At 43.4% G+C, this 19,426-nt stretch overlaps 1 protein-coding gene and 1 long non-coding RNA gene across 4 annotated transcripts in view; one reads left to right on the top strand and one right to left on the bottom strand.

Moving 5' to 3' along the window:
• The window catches only part of LOC137326216 (uncharacterized), a 121,799-nt gene extending 110,986 nt beyond the window's left edge, over positions 1-10,813 (bottom strand). For both annotated transcript variants that reach the window (XR_010964139.1, XR_010964140.1), the window contains exon 1: positions 10,736-10,813. This is a non-coding gene — a long non-coding RNA (uncharacterized lncRNA). The remainder of the gene's footprint in view (positions 1-10,735) is intronic.
• The window catches only part of LOC137326213 (coiled-coil domain-containing protein 9-like), a 299,122-nt gene that overhangs the window by 13,870 nt on the left and 265,826 nt on the right, over positions 1-19,426 (top strand). The gene's annotated exons all lie outside the window — the stretch shown is intronic.

The raw sequence follows: 19,426 nt of genomic DNA, 5'->3' as shown, positions 1-19,426 counted from the left end.
CCACACCATCACCCCCTCACCATCAATCCTGCACCATCACCCTTTGAGGTCAAGGTAGTTCAAAGTTTTCGAAAGGCAGACGATAATAGAAAGGTAATGGGCGAGTATTTTCCAGCACACACTTATGTTTAGTAATTATATAACACCCTAGTTTAAAAAAAATGCACATTTAAAAAAAATATTTTGCTTAAGCACATTGCTTTTCAGAAGTCTGCCAAACAACCAAAACACACAAACCCCCCCCACACACCTGCCCATACCCACGCCCCCCCACCCTCCCATATCCCCAACGCCCCCCCACCCTCCCATACCCCCAACGCCCCCCCACACATACACCACCACCCCCCTGCACGTACACGTGATCACGCACACACATCCCCCACCACCACACATACATTCAAATTAATTGACACACACATACAAATTAATTGCTCCTTTTCCTTTTGGAAAAGGTGGAGATGACATCTGTTAAATCAACCATTGGCATTTTTAAAAATTGTGTAAATTCTGGAGCTATCCCCCTATACCATTTCCTCCTTGCCTCTTGAACTTGACCTCATCCAGACCTTGACTGCTTGCATCCAGTCATGTCCTTGCTGACCTCTACGGGCTGACAGTAGTTTTATCTCAAAATCTTCCCCATTGTTTACAAATCCCTCCACCACCTTGCCCTGCCCAACCTCAGTAACATCCTGCAATGCTACCTCCCAGTTTTCACCCACCATTCTTCTCAGTCTGTTAGTGGCAGAGCTTTCAGGTATCTTATCATAAGAACATAAGAACATAAGAAATTGGAGCAGGAGTAGGCCAATCGGCCCCTCGAGCCTGCTCCGCCATTCAATAAGATCATGGCTGATCTGATCCCAACCACAAATCTAAAGAACACAAGAAGTCGGAGCAGGACCCGGCCACATAGCCCCTGGGCCCTCTCCGCCACCCACAGGGCATTGACCGATCCGAACTCAGCTTCATGTCCAATTTCCTGCCCGCTCCCCATAACCCCTAATTCCCTTTACTTCTAGGAAACTGTCTATTTCTGTTTTAAATTTATCTAATGATGTAGCTTCCACAGCTTCCTGGGGCAGCAAATTCCACAGACCTACCACCCTCTGAGTGAAGAAGTTTCTCCTCATCTCAGTTTTGAAAGAGCAGCCCCTTATTCTAAGATTATGCCCCCTAGTTCTAGTTTCACCCATCTTTGGGAACATCCTTACTGCATCCACCCGATCAAGACCCTTCACAATCTTATATGTTTCAATAAGATCGCCTCTCATTCTTCTGAACTCCAATGAGTAGAGTCCCAATCTACTCAACCTCTCCTCATATGTCCGCCCCCTCATCCCCGGGATTAACCGAGTGAACCTTCTTTGTACTGCCTCGAGAGCAAGTATGTCTTTTCTTAAGTATGGAGACCAAAACTGTATGCAGTATTCCAGGTGCGGTCTCACCAATACCTTATATAACTGCAGCAATACCTCCTTGTTTTTATATTCTATCCCCCTAGCAATAAAAGCCAACATTCCGTTGGCTTTCTTGATCACCTGCTGCACCTGCATCCCAATGCTCTTGAACTCATTTCCTAAACTCCTCTGCCTTGTTATGGGGCTTTGCCCCATTTTCAATAGCTGCCACAGATCTACTTCTTTGACCTCGCTTTTGGTCTCTTAACCTCTGAATTTCTGCCTGGTGTCTGATTTGCCCTGTGAAATGCCTTGTGATGTTTTGTTGGATTAAAGGTGTTACAAGTGTATGAATTCTTTTTTCCCAAAGGTTAGGCAGGTGACCGCCACATAGGTCAGCTGGTAGTACTACTCAAAAAGGTGCAATACAGGGTCGTTTTCCCCTTTCCTTTCCTTTAGGGAAGTATCTGGGATCTGCTGTTTGCCTTTTCCAAAAATGTAGCTGAAATGGAGAATTGTGCATGTGGATCTGTGTCTGCGGCGCACATGAGGCAGAATATTCTGTGCTACCTACATGTCTTTTCTTTCCGAGAGTATTAAGACTAAGACTAGCCTTCCGGGTCCTGCACATCCTGACAACGTGGCTGGTCTTTATATAGTGCCTTTCATGACCTCAGGATGTCCCAAACTGCTTTACAGCCACTGAAGTACTTTTGAAGTGTAGTCACTGTTGTAATGTAGACTATTGCAGACTTAATCAGCATAGCTTCAATTTCCTCAGCTTGAACCAGGATTTCTGTGTTGGACATTTTAACCTGGTGTTTGGGCATTATAATTATTGAGTAGAATGGGCCTATACTGGAGTTTAGAAGAATGAGAGGTGATCTCATTGAAACATATAAGATTCTGAGGGGGTTTGACAGGGTAGATGCTGAGAGGTTGTTTCCCATGGTTGGAGAGTCTAGAACTAGGGAGCATTGTCTCAGGATAAGGGGTCGGCCATTTAGGACTGAGATGAGGAGAAATTTCTTCACTCAGAGGGTTGTAAATCTTTGGAATTCTCTATCCCAGAGGTCTGTGGGTGCTAAGTCGTTGAGTATGTTCAAGGCTGAGATGGATAGATTTTTGGACTCTTAAGGGAATCAAGGGATATGGGGATCAGGCGGGAAAATGGAGTTGAGGTCGAAGATCCGCTAATGGCGGAGCAGGCTCGACGGGCCGTATGGCCTACTCCTGCTCCTATTTCTTATGTTCTTAATCCATATAAATTGTGAATGCAGAATTTCTGTAACCCTCTGACATTTGGTACAGTCAAAACTTCACAACTAATTTCTTCCACTCTCTAATCTGTGCTACTTGAACACTGAAATCATGAAAAATGAGCTAGTCGCTTTATTTTGTGTCATGGTGATGCCTCATTCAAGGTTATTGTAACTATTCCTTGATTTAATTTTTGTTTGTCCTAATGGAGCACTGATAAAGACGGCATAGCAATTTTTTTGGTTCGGTTTCAGTCATGAGATACCCAATGATTCTCTTGACTTTATAAGCCGTCTTAGCTTTGACTGCAAAACAAATGCCCTGCTCAGGGTTATCCTTCACTAGTTTTGGTGAGTTAGCGATCTGCTAGTCTGCTTTCACAGGAATTAGTAACATGGATACTGCACAAAGTGAGTTCTCATGCTCAAGGACTGTTCTGTATCCTGGAGTATTGATACCTTGTCCTTTTAATAAACCTTTAGATTATTAATTGTGTAAGGAAATGCGCCACCTTTCAGTGAGTAGTGTGGAAGTACATTTGTAGGTTTGGTGTCATACAGAAATTACAAAATGGTGATGAACATTAAATGTTTGAAGGCAGTTCAAATTTGGCCAGCTGCAGAGGAGTGAAAGTGAGGAGGATAGATTACTAAAATAGAACTCTTCTCACCGGGTGGTTAGGTTTTAATTTGGAAGGTAGTGAGAGTCTTCTCCTTTCCCCCAGCCCCCGTTTTTGCACCAAAATACTGCATTAGTACCGCTGCTGTCTGGGAAGTGTAGTACAACATTAAGCCCATTTTGACAATGTGCAGGATTGTCTGCTTACTGAAGTCAGATTTCTTCTGTGCTCTCCCCAAGAGGAAAAACACCTGAATTCATCTACAGTGCGAGCAGTATGGGTGGTGGTTGGGAATAAGGAGGTTAGAGACTTTCCGATAAACTAGCATAATCTAGTCTCTCAGGATTCAACTTGGATAATGTAATATGGCAACTACTTATGATCTATTTCTCCTGTTTTAATAAAACTAATTAAGTCTAATCCTCTGAACAGGTCAGGTGGGAAAATAAAAGGTCAAAATTCAGATTCTGGCTTGAGCACAGTTGTCTGGTATTGTCAATGTATAGAAACTGCAACTAAATCCACCCTTGCCCTCCCTTGATACAGGTTTTCAATTTAAGCTAAAGTTCTGAACTAAACGGCTTGTATCGTTTCATCTAAACACCAATCTTAAGAATGGAGAGTCTACCAGTGCTTGCTTTAGTACAACATATCTGTCGCACAACAAAGCCTATAGTAATACAGTCAAAGTTGGTATCCACTGTGATTGTTAAAAAGTCTGATTATTCTCATTTCAAATGCAAAATTGGGAATATTAATTTTATAGATAGGCTAAGTGCCAGAAAAGACTGGAGCCCAGTTTTCCTCATATTGAGGACATTGCATTAGAGGTGAAATGAGAAAGGCTTTGGGGAGCACTGAGTCCTCAAGAACAGGGAAATCTTAGGACCTTGGTACCCCAGATGATAACCAGATGTTGTTCCATAAGGCTACAAGTGTTTAGAGGAGTCAACTATTTCATTCTTTCGCAGGTTCTGCAGATCAAGGATATTGGTCACTGGGGTATTTGTTAGGATTTTCAGAAAGCTTGTTGCACTATGTAATAGCATTTGGACGGTTGGATGGCTTTGGAAAAGTAGCAGTGGGCATTGATCTAGGCAACATGGTTAAATAGTTGAAAACTTCTGTGATGCTGCGAGTCATACCTGTCCATGTGTGGAAAAAAAATCTTCTAAAATCTGTTGTAATGTTAAGCTGCTCCATTTACAGCCGTTGCTCCATTTGTCCTTCATTTATTTTATTCAGAACTGTATTCAACTTGCAGTCATATCCTAACTCAGTACAATTAATACAAACTTACATGTTTATACTATTATCAATGAGAATTTATAGATCACTAATCTTTAGAAAGCTAATTTCTAAACTTTTCCTTCCCAAAAACTGACTTGATTTCTTACTGCTCCTGGTTTTCCCAATTTTGAATGCTTTGCTTATCTTTTATACTTTGGATATTCAGTTCGCCTTTTTTGCTGGCCTGATACTTTGGGAAGGTCTGTTCCCAGGGCTGTTTAATCACCAGTAAATTTAAGAGGTGCCCAGCAACAAGGAACAGCACAGACAGCCTAACTTTTCCGAGAGGTGAGCGTGGTGTAAAAGAGTCCGAGAGCGAGAGGAGAGTCCGAGAGATGAGTGCAGTGTAAAAGGACAGTCCCAAGAGCGAGAGGAGAGTCCGAGAGGTGAGCGCGGTGTAAAAGGAGAGTTCGAGAGGTGAGCTCAGTGCAAAAGGGGAATCTCGAGAGCGGGAAGAGAGTCCGAGAGGTTAACGCAGTCTGAGTCTAAGGCAAGTCATGGCAGCAGAGCTCGCACCCGTGATATGCTCCTCCTGCACTATGTGGGGACTCATGGACACTACCGGTGTCCCAGGCGACCATGTGTGCAGGAAGTGTGTCCAGCTGCAGCTAATGGCTAACCGCATTTCGGAGCTGGAGCTGCGGGTGGATTCACCGTGGAGCATTCGTGATGCTGAGATAATCGTGGATAGCACGTTCAGTGAGGTGGTCACACAGCAGGTAAAGATTACGCAGCAGAAAGGAAATGGGTGACCGCCAGGCAGAATGAAATCACTATGCAGGTAGAGCAGGAGTCCCCTGGAGCCATCTCCCTCTCAAACGATATACCGCTTTGGATACTGTTGGGGGAGATGGGTTATCAGGGGAAATCAGCAAGAGCCAAGTTCGTGGCACCGCGCTAGGCTCTGCTACGCAGGGAGGGAGGAATAAGAGTGGCAGGGCTATATTGACAGGGGATTCAATTGTAAGGGGAACAGATAGGCGTTTCTGTGGCCGCAAACGTGACTCCAGGATGGTATGCTGCCTCCCTGGTGCTAGAGTCAAAGATGTCAGGGAGCGGCTGCAGGGCATTCTGGAGGGGGAGGGTGAACAGCTAGTAGTCGTGGTCCATATCGGTACCAACGACATAGGTTTTAAATAAAAGGGATAAGGTCCTGCAAGGTGAATTTAAGGAGTTAGGAGATAAATTAAAAAGCAGGACCTCAAAGGTAGTGATCTCAGGATTACTACCAGTGCCATGTGCTAGTGAGTATAGGAACAGGAGAATAGACCAGATGAATGCGTGGCTGTAGGGATGGTGTAGGAGGGAGGGATTTAGATTCCTGAGTCATTGGGACCGGTTCTGGGGAAGGTGGGACCTGTAGAAGCGGGAGGGGTTACACCCGAGCAGGACCGAGACCGATGTCCTCAATGGGTGTTTGCTAGTGCTGTTGGGGAAGGTTTAAACTGGAATGGCAGGGGGATGGGAACCTGAGCAGGGAGACAGTGGAGGGGGAAACAAGGATAGAAACAAAAGACAGAAAGGGAAGAAGCAATAGTGGAGGGCAGAGAAAACAAGGGCGAAAAACAAATAGGGCCATAGTACAAAATAAAACCAAGATGACTAGCAATCTTAAAAAGACAAGTCTAAAGGCATTGTATCTTAAAACGCGGAGCATTCGCAATAAGCTAGATGAATTAACAGCGCAGATAGATATTAACGGTTATGATATAGTTGTGATTATGGAGACGTGGCTGCAGGGTGACCAAGGATGGGAACTGAACATCCAGGGATATTCAATATTTAGGAAGGACAGGCAAAAAGGGAAAGGAGGTGGGGTAGTGTTGTTAGTAAAGGAGGAAATCAATGCAATAGCAAGGAAGGATATTGGCTCGGAAAATCACGATGTGGAAACTGTATGGGTGGAGCTAAGAAACACAAAGGGGCAGAAAACGTTGATGGAGGTTGTCTATAGGCCCCCAAACAGTAGTGGAGATGTAGGGGAGGGCATTAAACAGGAAATTAGAGACGCATGCAAGAAGGGTACAACTATAATCATGGGTGACTTTAATCTACATATAGATTGGTCAAACCAAATTGGCAATAGTACTGTGGTGGAGGAATTCCTGGAGTGTGTACATGATGGTTTTCTAGACCAATACGTTGAGGAACCAACTAGAGAACCGGCGATCCTAGACTGGGTATTGTGCAATGAGAAAGTATTAATTAACAGTCTTGTTGTGCGGGGTCCCTTAGGGAAGAGCGACCATAACATGATAGAATTCCTTATTAAGATGGAGAGTGAAGTAGTTGAATCCAAAACTAGGTTCCTGAATCTAAATAAAGGAAATTACGAAAGTATGAGGTGCGAGTTGGCTATGATAGATTGGGGAACTTTACTAAAAGGGATGACGGTGGATAGGCAATGGCTAATATTTAAAGAATGTGAGCAGGAATTACAATAATTATTCATTTCTGTCTGGCGCAAAAGTAAAACAGGAAAGGTGGCTCATCCGTGGCTTACAAAAGAAATTAGGGATAGTATTAAATCCAAAGAGGAGACATATAAAATTGCCAGAAAAAGCAGCAAGCCTGAGGATTGGGAGCAGTTCAGAATTCAGCAAAGGAGGACAAAGAGATTGATTAAGAGGGGAAAATAGAGTATGAGAGTAAACTAGCAGGGAACATAAAAACTGACTGTAAAAGCTTCTATAAATATGTCAAGGGAAAAAGATTAGTGAAGACAAATGTAGGTCCCTTACAGTCAGAAATGGGGGAAATTCTAATGGGGAACAAAGAAATGGCAGAACAATTAAACACATACTTTGGTTCTGTCTTCACAAAGGAGGGCACAAATAACCTCCCAGAAATGTTAGGGAACCAAGGGTTTAGTGAGAGGGAGGAACTGAAGGAAACCAGTATTTAGTAAAACAATAGTGCTAGGAAAATTAATGGGGCTAAAGGCTGACAAATCCCCAGGGCCTGATAATCTACATCCCAGAGTACTAAAGGAAGTGGCCCTGGAAATAGTGGATGCATTGGTGATCATCTTCCAAAATTCTATAGACTCTGGAACAGTTCCTACCGATTGGAGGGTGGCAAATGTAACCCCACTATTTAAAATAGGAGGGAGAGAATTACAGACCAGTTAGCCAAACATCAGTAGTGGGGAAAATGCTGGAGTCTATTATAAAAGATGTGATAACTAAACACTTGGAGGGCATTAAGGGGATTGGACAAAGTCAGCATGGGTTTATGAAAGGGAAATCATGCTTAACAAATCTATTGGAGTTTTTTGAGGATGTAAGTAGTAGAATAGATAGGGGAGAACCAGTGGATGTGGTGTATTTGGATTTTCAGAAGGCTTTTGATAAGGTCCCACACAAAAGGTTAGTGTGCAAAATTAAAGCACGTGGGATTGGGGGGAATATACTGGCATGGATTGAGAATTGGTTGACAGACAGGAAACAGAGAGTAGGAATAAACAGGTCTTTTTCCGGGTGGCAGGCAGTGACTAGTGGGGTACCGCAGGGATCAGTGCTTGGGCCCCAGCTATTCACAATATATATCAATGATTTGGATGAGGGAACTGAATGTAACATTTCCAAGTTTGCAGATAACGCAAAGCTGGGGTGGAATGTGAGCTGTGAGGAAGATGCAAAGAGGCTCCAATGTGATTTAGACAAGTTGGGTGATTGGGCAAGAACATGGCAGATGCAGTATAACGTGGATAAATGTGAGGTAATCCACTTTGGTTGTAGAAAGGCAGATTATTATCTGAATGGTGACAGATTGTGAAAAGGGGAGGTGCAACGAGACCTGGGTGTCCTTGTACACCAGTCGCTGGAAGCGAGCATTCAGGTGCAGCAAGCAGTTAGGAAGGTGAATGGTATGTTGGCCTTCATTGCAAGAGGATTTGAGTACAGGAGCAGGGATGTCTTACTGCAGTTATACAGGGCCTTGGTGAGACCACATCTGGAGTATTGTGTGCAGCTTTGGTCTCCTTATCTGAGGAAGGATGTCCTTGCCATGGAGGGAGTGCAATGAAGGTTTACCAGACTGATTCCTGGGATGGCAGGACTGACGTATGAGGAGAGATTGGGTCGACTAGGCCTATATTCACTAGAGTTTAGAAGAATGAGAGGTGATCTCATCGAAACATATAAAATTCTAACAGGACTAGACAGACTAGATGCAGGGAGGATGTTCCCGATGGCTGGGGAGTCCAGAATCAGGGGTCAAAGTCTCAGGATACGGGGTATACCATTTAGAACCGAGATGAGGAGAAATTTCTTTACTCAGGGTGGTGAACCTGTGGAATTCTCTACCACAGAAGGCAGTGGAGGCCAAGTCATTAGATGTATTCAAGAAGGAGATAGATATATTTCTTAATGCTAAAGGGATATGGGGAAAAAGCGAGAACAGGGTACTGAGTTTGATGATCAACCATGATCATTTTGAATGGGGGAGCAGGCCCAAAGGGCCGAATGGCCTACTCTTGGTCCAATTTTCTGTGTTTCAAACTGCCAGGCGAATCAGAGAAGTGAAAGTGCAAGTGCAAATAGAAAATGAGTTGCTGAGGCTTTGGGGCCAGGTAGGCATGGCTTATATGTTTCAAATGGCCTCTGGGCAGTAGTTTGGACAGTCCAGGTTTAGATGATGAGTGGCAACAGGCTATTTGATTATAGAAGGCCCTAATATACATAAATAAATTGGACTCAAGAATTGGAGGAATCGTGTTGAAATTAGCAGATGATACCAAATTGGAGGTAGAACGACTGCACCAAAATATAGGAAGACATAAAAAGGCTTGCAGAGTGGGCGGACAAATGGAAAAATGAAATTCAATGTAGTGAAGTGGTTAATTTTGGTAGGAGGAATAAGGAGGCCACTTATCTGAAGAAGAGATATGCTAGGCAGAGCTTGTGGCCAGTGAAGAGAAGATTGATTGCCCTCCTAGGCTCAGGTGGTAAGCAGGTACATGGGCTCAGGAAGACTTGGCACTTTTTATTTCTGTTTCCTCTTTTTTCAAAAAAAATTCCTAGTTGGGCTGTGGTATAATTTTAAATTTGTGGTTAGTTCGGCCTAGCTATGAAGATGCTTGTGTTGCAAATGATTTGTTACAAATTTCGGGTCTGCCCTGGATGTACTCAAAGGTTCAGTGTCAGCCGGCGCTGTTGTAAGTGCATCCCTTATCTCTTATGATCAGGAACCTGCCTGTTATTTGTAATAATGGAAACCCCTTGTATAAATTGGTTACCACAATCTTGCATATGCTTCCACATGTGTTTCTTCAATCTTCCAAAAGGCAAAAAGATTAACTTGTATATTTGGCAGTGCAGCACAAGTTTTTTGTGCGCTAACTGACCTACTAAGCCCCAATATAGCGGGCAGGAAGCGTGTCTATATTTACGGCCGTAAGTGCGCCGCCCGCCATATTGGGAAAGGAGAACAAAAGACGCCTTTTGCCCACGCCTGAAGCAGGTGTTAGGCCCTTTGCACATGTCCCCACCTGCTAGAGGCTCCCTCTCCAAGATTGGTTTGGCCTGTGGCAGCCAGCGCTATCGCTGGCTGCACTCGGAAACCAGCCCTAGGGACCGCCTGCCAACCAAGGTAAGTAACTTACCTGAATGTGAGCCGAGAAGAGCAGTTGTCCTTCCGACCTCACATTAAAGGAATTGATCGCCGCAGTTCCCTACCCCCATTGCTGCTACTCCCGATTATCGATCTCTGCCGCACCCGCCTCACCTGATTCCACGATATCTGGACCCCCCCCCATCCCTGATCCGTGGACCCACTTCCTCAAAAGCTGCTGTATCGCTAGCAGTGGCCCAATATTGCCCTAACTCTCCGCCGGCAATATCTGGGGAGCCTTGGGCCTCCTCACTCAGGAGCAGGGAATGAGTGAGCCCTGCGCCTTCCGCGCGCCCAAAAATTTGTCCTCGAATTTCTGGGCCATTAACTTTTGTGAATTGAGGCCAGATACGAATTGTTCAATTTTACCTTAAACTTGACCTTATAATAAAGAAAAAAATAAACCATGCCACATTGTCCCAGTTAGTGGGCTTAGTAGTGCTTTCTTTTGGTCAGCCCTGTTACTGAATTTGGACTAAGGCTTGCTCTTGGTCAGTTCTCTTAAGGTTGTCTGGCCTAGGTCCTTATTGCGCTCTCTCTCAGCAGAACTTACCGACTGACCCAGAATATATTTCCTTGTTTTGTTGGTCTCTGGAGAGCAAGTTGAGGGCTTGGCCTCTGACCCCATCCCTGTCCAGGGATTGGCCCGTAGGACTACCAATTAAATCAACTACTGCTTTCCTAAAGGGACGCCCCTGTTAACTAACTGCTGTTTCCGAAATGAATAGGGCTATCCCAACACAGTTTGCAGTAAAGACTTGACAACCTTTATTGTTTAATTGGAAGATAAGTAGTATTGCACAGATTGGCTTGTCTGGTTTCAATATACATCTCGCCTCCCCCACTTCATGCTGCACAGGAAATTTTTAAACCCTTCTGAGCTCAATTTAACTTAAAAGAAACACTTCAATATAAATCATACCCAGATTGTCCACAGCAAAATAGTTGAATATCCTGATATGTGACATAACTACCTTTTTATTCTCCCACAAGGGTGCACAGTGCTATTTTTACTTGCTCCCCTCCCAGGTGAATCTTGAAAATAAAGTTCATCAATCTTCCTCTCTTGTTTACCCTCTTAAAATACATTGTAGTCTTGTGAAAATAACTCTGGATGGCCTCAGGTCTCTTGGAAGAAGTAATGACATAATCAGCTTTGAAACAAATGTAAACAGAATCCAAACACTACATTAGAACTGCCAGACCTTCCAGTTAAAATGAAAATATTTCTGAGACTGTAAAAAAAAATGTAAACTGAATTTCAATGGACGAAGTTGGCTGACTCGTGTATCTAGACGTAATGTAGGCCAAACTAATTGAAAATTGAGTTTCAAGTCCTCTTGTTGGTTTGAGAAAATGTATCTAAGAGCCTTTTCCTTTTATTTTCCTATTGCTGTAGACAAACACTATAATATAGAGGTAAACTGTATTGATTCAAGTACTACAGGAGTGACTGGGTTATTACACACTTCAAAGTGTATAATAAGGTGATTGACTCTTAACTGCTCTCTGAAGTGGTCTAGCAAGCCCTCAGTTGTATCAAACTGCTACCAGCAGTTGAAGAAGGTCCACCGCCAACTTCTCAGGCAAGTAAGTTTGGGATGGCCTTGCCAGGAACACCCACGCCATGAGAATGAATAACAAAAATTATACATTTTTTGTTCATTCCATTTACCTCGCAATCTGAATGATTTCAAGTATTGAATTTATTTTTGGTGAAGTCCTTGAAAAGATGTTAGTCCTGGAACTTTTTTAATACTGTAATTTAGGGCTTGATTTTAACTCATGGGTGGGAACACGGTTGATTTGAACAGATATTGGGAATCCTCTTCGGGGGCGGGGGAAGGCCCAAGGTTTTTTTGTGGGGCCCGGACGAGCACTCCTGCTCCTCTTGGCCCACAAGGAAACAATTTAAAAAAAACATACTTTGCTGGGCCTGACTGCTGTTCCCGACTGGTTTTGCTTGGTGGGGAAGTCACCACTACTCCCCCGCTCAGGCCTCAGGTTAAAATGGCAGATTGGGCCTGATGACATCATCGGAAGCTGATCTGCATAATTAAAGAGGTCACCACTGGCTTTGGGTGGGTGTCCGTGCCACCTGCAATTTAAAATTGTAGTAGGCCAGAGCGGGGTGGCAAAGGAGTGGGCTAGTACCCTGCTCCATTTTAACTGCCCCCTGCCTGGTTCTCACGAGCAGGGGTGGGGAGGGGGGGGAAGGGGGAGTTAAAATGGAGCCCATAGTGTCACTGTCTAGCACCCTAGGTTTTGTCTGTTCTGCCCCAACTATGTAAGTTAACCATATATATATAGCCTGTAGACATGCACATAAACTATGTCCATTTCCAGGTTACTAAATGGTCCAGTTACAAATCTTCAGTGTTGTATTTCATAACTGCATATTTAGAAAAAGATCATCTAAAGACTAAAATTCTTGTTATCGATGGGGAAAATTTAATTGGACTCATAACTAAAGACATAGTGTACATGAAGCATTAAATATTCAAAGTGACTAGATGGAGTTGTAATGGATAGAAAAATTTGTATTTTTATCATCTATGGGATTTTGATGGTCACTTTTTTGCGTAGTGCAGGCAAGTTAACTCTAGGTTAGGAGGGAATCTACATTCCTTGTGTGAATGGAGATGCCGTAGGTCTGTTTTTGTTACAGCCCATTACTAACTGTTTTGATTGTGTTTTCAGGCCTGGATGCTGTTGATGCATATTGTCATTCCTAATGGCTGGGTTATAAGAGCCAGCCTTTGTTCTGCATAAAAACCAGCCAGGCCCCATTGTAGCTTTTGTTGATGAGCATTCCCGAATGCCTGCCTTGATCTCGAGTAACCTGGTTCTCTTGATGGGGGATGACCATATATTGTCTCTGGGGTAGGGGTTGATTTAACACCTCTTTGTCCAGGCAGAGAGATGTATTTGGCAGCTTTCTGCCAGTTCATCACTATAGCCTATGTAGAAGTAAGCAAGCAAAAACTCCCGTGGGTCGACAAAATCTCATATCTTATGTTTTGCGATATGGACCTTGTTCTGGGTTCGGTATTATTAGGAGAATTGGCGGTGTTGCTTATTTTTGTATGAAGGTGTATAAATTGATCCATAATCAAATAAAATCTACGTTCTGCATTCTTTGTTATCTGAAGGCTAGGCAAACATGACTGGACTCTCGCCATTTCCAGTAGAAAAGCACGGTAATAGTCTGTTCAACCCTGGGCTACGCTACATTACCAGAGTTGTGTATATAAAATCATACCGGTTTGTACGAATGAGGACCGGCTTACAGGAGTGGTCCTCGACACTGAATATGAGAGAAATGTCTAGAAAATCATTACTGGGTTTGCCACAAAATTGGTATAATATTGCCTTGATATCCAATATTATAACAATTTTGTGGAAAACCCAGTAATGATTTTCTAGACATTTCTGTCATGTTCAGTGTCAAGGACTTCTCCATTTCTTATGACATCCATCACAAAGCCAAAAATGCAACTTTGCTTTCTTTTTTATCGCTTAAAATAATTGTTTATGTTTTTCCAATTTATTCTCTAACATAGGTGATTGATTTTTCTGTGACATTCACATTACATGAGCCAGGGGTACACCTGATCTCCATAATTTTAATTTTAATTTTAACCTGGACAATGTGTGGTTCAAGATCATCATGTGCCTTTTAATATGAATATCTTTAAGGAATGGACACTAACTAGATTTCCAGTATTCTTCGCATCTCAACGACACCACCAATTTACATTTGCTTATGTCTTTAACATAGTAAACATATTTAATGAAGTAGGGGAATTAACCACATTAATAGTGGTAGTTAGAAGCATTGACTGAAGGCATGGTCAAAGAAATTTTTTTGAGGTTTGTGAAGGTGGGCAGATAGCAAGGTGGAGGGGTTCAGTGAGAGAGTTTGAGTATAGGGTCAAGGCTGAAGTTTTGGCCTTTTACCTAAGGAAGGATATATTTGCCTTAGTGGAGGTGCAACGAAGGTTCACTAGATTGATTACTGGGATGAGATAGTTGTCCTATGAGGAGAGATTGAGTAAAATGGGCCTATACTCTCTGGAGTTTAGAAGAATGAGAGGTGATCTCATTGAAAGGTATAACATTCTTAAAGGGATTGACAGGGTAGATGCTGAGAGGCTGTTTCCCCTGGCTGCAGAGTCTAGAACTAGGGGACATAGTCTCAAGATAAGAAGTCGGCCATTTAGGACTGAGATGAGGAAAAATTTCTTCACTCAGAGAGTTGTGAATCTTTGGAATTCTCTACCGCAGAGGGCTGTGATTGCTCAGCGGTTGAGTATATTTGAGATTGAGATCGATTGATTTTTGGACACTAAGGGAATCAAGGGATATGGGGATAGGGCAGGAAAGTGGAGTTGAGGTAGAAGATCAGCCATGATCTTATTGAATGGTGGAGCAGGCGCGAGGGGCCCTTTGGCCTACTGATGCTTCTGTTTCTATGTTAAAGATGAAGGGAGGGTGAGAGAGGAACAAGAAGCTAATGTTGAAAGTATGGAGGGCGAGTACTAGCATTTGAACTAAAGGAAGTTGCAACAGTTGGTGGGGGGGGTTGGTGCAAGGCCGTTAAGGAACTTTTAAACAAGAATTTTGAATTAGTGCTTTGGGAGTCAGTGGAGTGATAAATGAACATGAGTGCAGGACAGGATCTGGGTGGTGGACTGTTCATTGAATTGGAGATTATGTAACGTGGAGCTTGGAAGGCTAGCAAGGAGGGTATTGCGAAAGTTGAGCTTAAGAGGTTATGAAGGTGTGAACCTTTGAGATAAAGTAAGCCTGTCATCCATTGCAGGAGTTAGATCCTCAGGCAGGAAATGTTTGTAGAAGTAAAGCATTAATGAGCTGTCTCTGTTGAAAGCTACTTTCAGCATGGAGCCAGTTATTTAATACTCGATAACTTTTAGAGTACGAATGTGACATGTCAACAACCTGATCTGATATTTGTCCACAGTGATTTTCATAGGCTTTCCAATTAATTTTTCTACTTTTCCTCTGTGTAGGCCAATGTACAGCAAGAAGTGGGGAGGAGCGGGGGTGCGATATTTGTCGGTAGCCTCTTGATCTTCTCGGAAATTGGGTTTCTTTTTTAAAAAAAAAGGGCAAGCATACCAGGTTTGTTGGATTTCCACGAGACTTCCAAACATCCTCCTGATAGGTAAGGTAAATTTTATTTCCAGTTTGGATAATGTTGTCTCTTTTCCTTCCCAAGTAGAGGAATACAGAATAGTGTTAAAATTATATCAAAAGTCATCAAGTGGTTGTCTTACACTCTGTTAATGCTGGTAATGGACACATTCTAGATTGCTATGAGACAGTCTTCCAAAGTATTTAAGGCAGCTTTTCAGCATTTCCATCTGTCTACCTGTTGGCCAGGGGATGCAGAAACTACTGAGATTCTGAACTGCTGACACACAGGCGAAAGCAACTTTTGAACTGAAGTAACCTGAGTTCAGTCGCTGGCCTGAGCTGGCTGGAACCGGTTTGAATTAGCTAAGTTTTGTGAAAGACAAAGGAGATGTGATAAGACACAAGTCCGTATTTAGAAAAGGAGTAATGAGGTAATGCTACCTAAGTCCTTGGGACAGAGCCAATGAGGAGAAGACACAGACTAGGCGAGCAAGCCTAAACCAAAGGGAGAGAGAGACAGCACAGCTTGAAGAGATAAGATTCGGAATAAGAATGAAGAATCTGGGGCGTGGAGCCAGAGCGAAGACTCCAGAGACCAACCATCGTGGAAGTGGAAGAACCTACGTCAGGGACATAGAGACGACGTCGAGAGAGATAGAGAACGGAATGCCTGGCATTCGTCAGCTCTCCTTTTCGGGTATTAGCCTTTATGTTCTGTGACCACCCGGGGAGTGTCAAAGAAACCTAGTGGGTGTGCGTTTAGATCCTAGTTTGGGTATAAAACTGTATAACCTGGTGCAAAACGCATGTCTATGTCTAACCAGACATATAAGCTATATGTATATGATCTAACGACGTGAATAAAGCGAATTGAGAGTTAAGAGAGAATTGACTCGTCTCCTCTTTGTACTAAGCCAATAACCTTAACCGGTGACCTCCGGTCAACATACCCCTACTAAACCTCACCAAGAGACCAAACTTTGCATCAAACTATTCCTCGATACTACAAGGGAGAATATATCCACTCTGAAATGTAAACTATCTCTAAAGACCGTTTTTTACAATAATCACTGCAAGATTGATGTTCTTTGTTATAATCTTGATAGTGTTGCTAATTAAGATACCATTAATAAAAGCAAGAACTGTGACTCTTAAATTGAGAACATTCCTACTTGGGCTAATGCCAGATCTAGATTATTCAAGTGAGCAAAGCAAATGATATAACGTAATGGTAAAAGGAAGAGAGGTTCTCCCTGTCTGACTCCTTTTTAACAGCAAACACACCAGTTTTAATCTTTGCCATTTCAAAGTGGCAAAGGTGTCGGGATACAGTCAAGGCTTTCCTTTAATTTCCTTTGGAATTTTCATTGTGATCCTAGGCCATAGACAACATCAGAAGACTGTTGTGTTGAATGACTTTATTAAGCCCACCAAACTGCTGCCAATTCTTTCTTATGGAGTTGTGTAACAACTATAATATTGTATTGAACTTGAATAATTTCATTACACTCTTGCTTTGAAGCATTTTGTCTAGTGTTAACAGATATACTATTAGTCAGCCTCTTTGGTAAAATCCTTGTAAGCAAATTAAACTTTACTCAACCAGTATTAAAAACAGAAAATGCTGGAAAGGTCATTGACCTAAAACATTAACTCTGTTTCTCTCTCCACAGACGCTGCCTGACCTGCTGAGTCCAGCATTTTCTGTTTTTATTTCAGATTTTAAGCGTCCGTAGTAGTTTGCGTCTGAACCAGTATTGGCTCAGTGGCAGGAAACAAAGGGTAATGGTCGACGGGTGTTTTTGTGACTGGAAAGCTGTTTGCAGTGGGATTCCGCAGGGCTCAGGACTAGGCCCCTTGCTTTTTGTGATATGTATTAATGATTTGGACTTAAATGTGGGGGGCATGATTAAGAAGTTTGCAGATGATACAAAAATTGGCCGTGTGGTTGATAGTGACTGCAGCTGTAGACTGCAGGAAGATATCAATGGACTGGTCAGGTGGGCAGAAAATGGCGAATGGAATTCAATCGGAAGAAGTGTGAGGTAATGCATTTGGGAAGGGCAAATAAGGCAAGGGAATACACAATAAATGGGAGGAAACGGAGAGGTGTAGAGGAAATAAGGGACCTTTGAGTGCATGTCCACAGATCCCTGAAAGTAGCAGGACAGGTAGATAAGGTGGTTAAGAAGGCATATGGAATACATTCCTTTATTAGTCGAGGCATAGAATATAAGAACTGGGAGGTTATGGTGGAACTGTCCAAAACACTTGTGAGGCTTATGTACTGTGTACAGTTTTGGACACCACAATACAGGAAGGATGTAATTGCACTAGACAGAGTACAGAGGAAATTACAAGGATGTTGCCAGGACTAGAGAATTTTAGCTATGAGGAAAGATTGGATTGGCTTGGGTTGTTCTCTTTGGAACAGAGGAGGCTGAGGGGTGGTTTAATTTTTTTTTATTCGTTCATGGGATGTGGGCGTCGCTGGCGAGGCCAGCATTTATTGCCCATCCCTAATTGCCCTTGAGAAGGTGGTGGTGAGCCGCCTTCTTGAACCGCTGCAGTCCGTGTGGTGAAGGTTCTCCCATAGTGCTGTTAGGAAGGGAATTCCAGGATTTTGACCCAACGACGATGAAGGAATGGCGATATATTTCCAAGTCGGGATTGTGTGTGACTTGGAGGGGAACGTGCAGGTGGTGTTGTTCCCATGTGCCTGCTGCTCTTGTCCTTCTAGGTGGTAGAGGTCGCGGGTTTGGGAGGTGCTGTTGAAGAAGCCTTGGCGAGTTGCTGCAGTGCATCCCGTGGATGGTACACACTGAGTGAATGTTTAGGGTGGTGGATGGGGTGCCAATCAAGCGGGCTGCTTTGTCCTGGATGGTGTCGAGCTTCTTAAGTGTTGTGTATTCCATCACACTCCTGACTTGTGCCTTATGGATGGTAGAAAGGCTTTGGGGAGTCAGGAGGTGAGGCACTCGCCGCAGAATACCCAGCCTCTTACCTGCTCTTGTAGCCACAATATTTATATGGCTGGTCCAGTTAAGTTTCTGGTCAATGGTGACCCCCAGGATGTTGATGGTGGGGGATTCGTCGATGGTAATGCCGTTGAATGTCAAGGGGAGGTGGTTAGATTCTCTCTTGTTGGAGATGGTCATTGCCTGGCACTTCTTTGGCGCGAATGTTACTTGCCACTTATGAGCGCAAGCCTGGATGTTGTCCAGGTCTTGCTGCATGCGGGCTCGGACTGCTTCATTATTTGAGGGGTTGCGAATGGAACTGAACACTGTGCAATCGTCAGCGAACATTCCCATTTCTGACGTTATGATGGAGGGAAGGTCATTGATGAAGCAGCTGAAGATGGTTGGGCCTAGGACACTGCCCTGAGGAACTCCTGCATTGAGGTGTACAAAATTATGAGGGGCCTAGATAGAGTGGATAGGAAGGACCTATTTCCCTTAGCAGAGAGGTCAATAATGAAGGGGCATAGATTTAAAGTAATTGGTAGAAGGATTAGAGGGGAGCTGAGGAAACATCTTTTCACCCAGAGGGTGGTGGGGGTCTGGAACTCACTGCCTGAGAGGCAGAAACCCTCAACTCATTTAAAAAGTACCTGGATGTGCACCTGAAGTGCTGTGACCTACAAGGCTACGGATCAAGTGCTGGAAAGTGGGATTAGGCTGGGTGGCTCATTTTCGGTCGGCGCGGACACGATGGGCCAAATGGCCTCCTTCTGTGCCGTAAATTTTCTATGCTTCTATTTGTAGGTCTCTAATTATTAATGTCCCATTGCTTCGCCTTGTCTTAAGGATCAATAGGTTAGTCCTGCTATCTAATTATAATAGGGACAGCCTTCACTATAAGCTAAAGAGTAAACATTCTTAGATGAAAACCAAGCTCTTGCAAACAGACCCAAGTCCACCTCGTTGGGACGAGCTGCAGTTTCGTTCTGTGAACATCATAACGGACAGAACAGATGTCTTAAGTCGAGGTCCCTTTATTTGCTGCATTTTCATCACACGGTTGTGAAAGCTGCTTTTTATTATTGGGAACAGAAAATGTTTTGATAAATTGAAATTTCAAT

This window comes from Heptranchias perlo, chromosome 10 (genome assembly GCF_035084215.1).
Source record: "Heptranchias perlo isolate sHepPer1 chromosome 10, sHepPer1.hap1, whole genome shotgun sequence".
NCBI classification, from domain to species: Eukaryota; Metazoa; Chordata; class Chondrichthyes; order Hexanchiformes; family Hexanchidae; genus Heptranchias; species Heptranchias perlo.
This window is presented reverse-complemented; position numbering and strand designations above follow the sequence as displayed.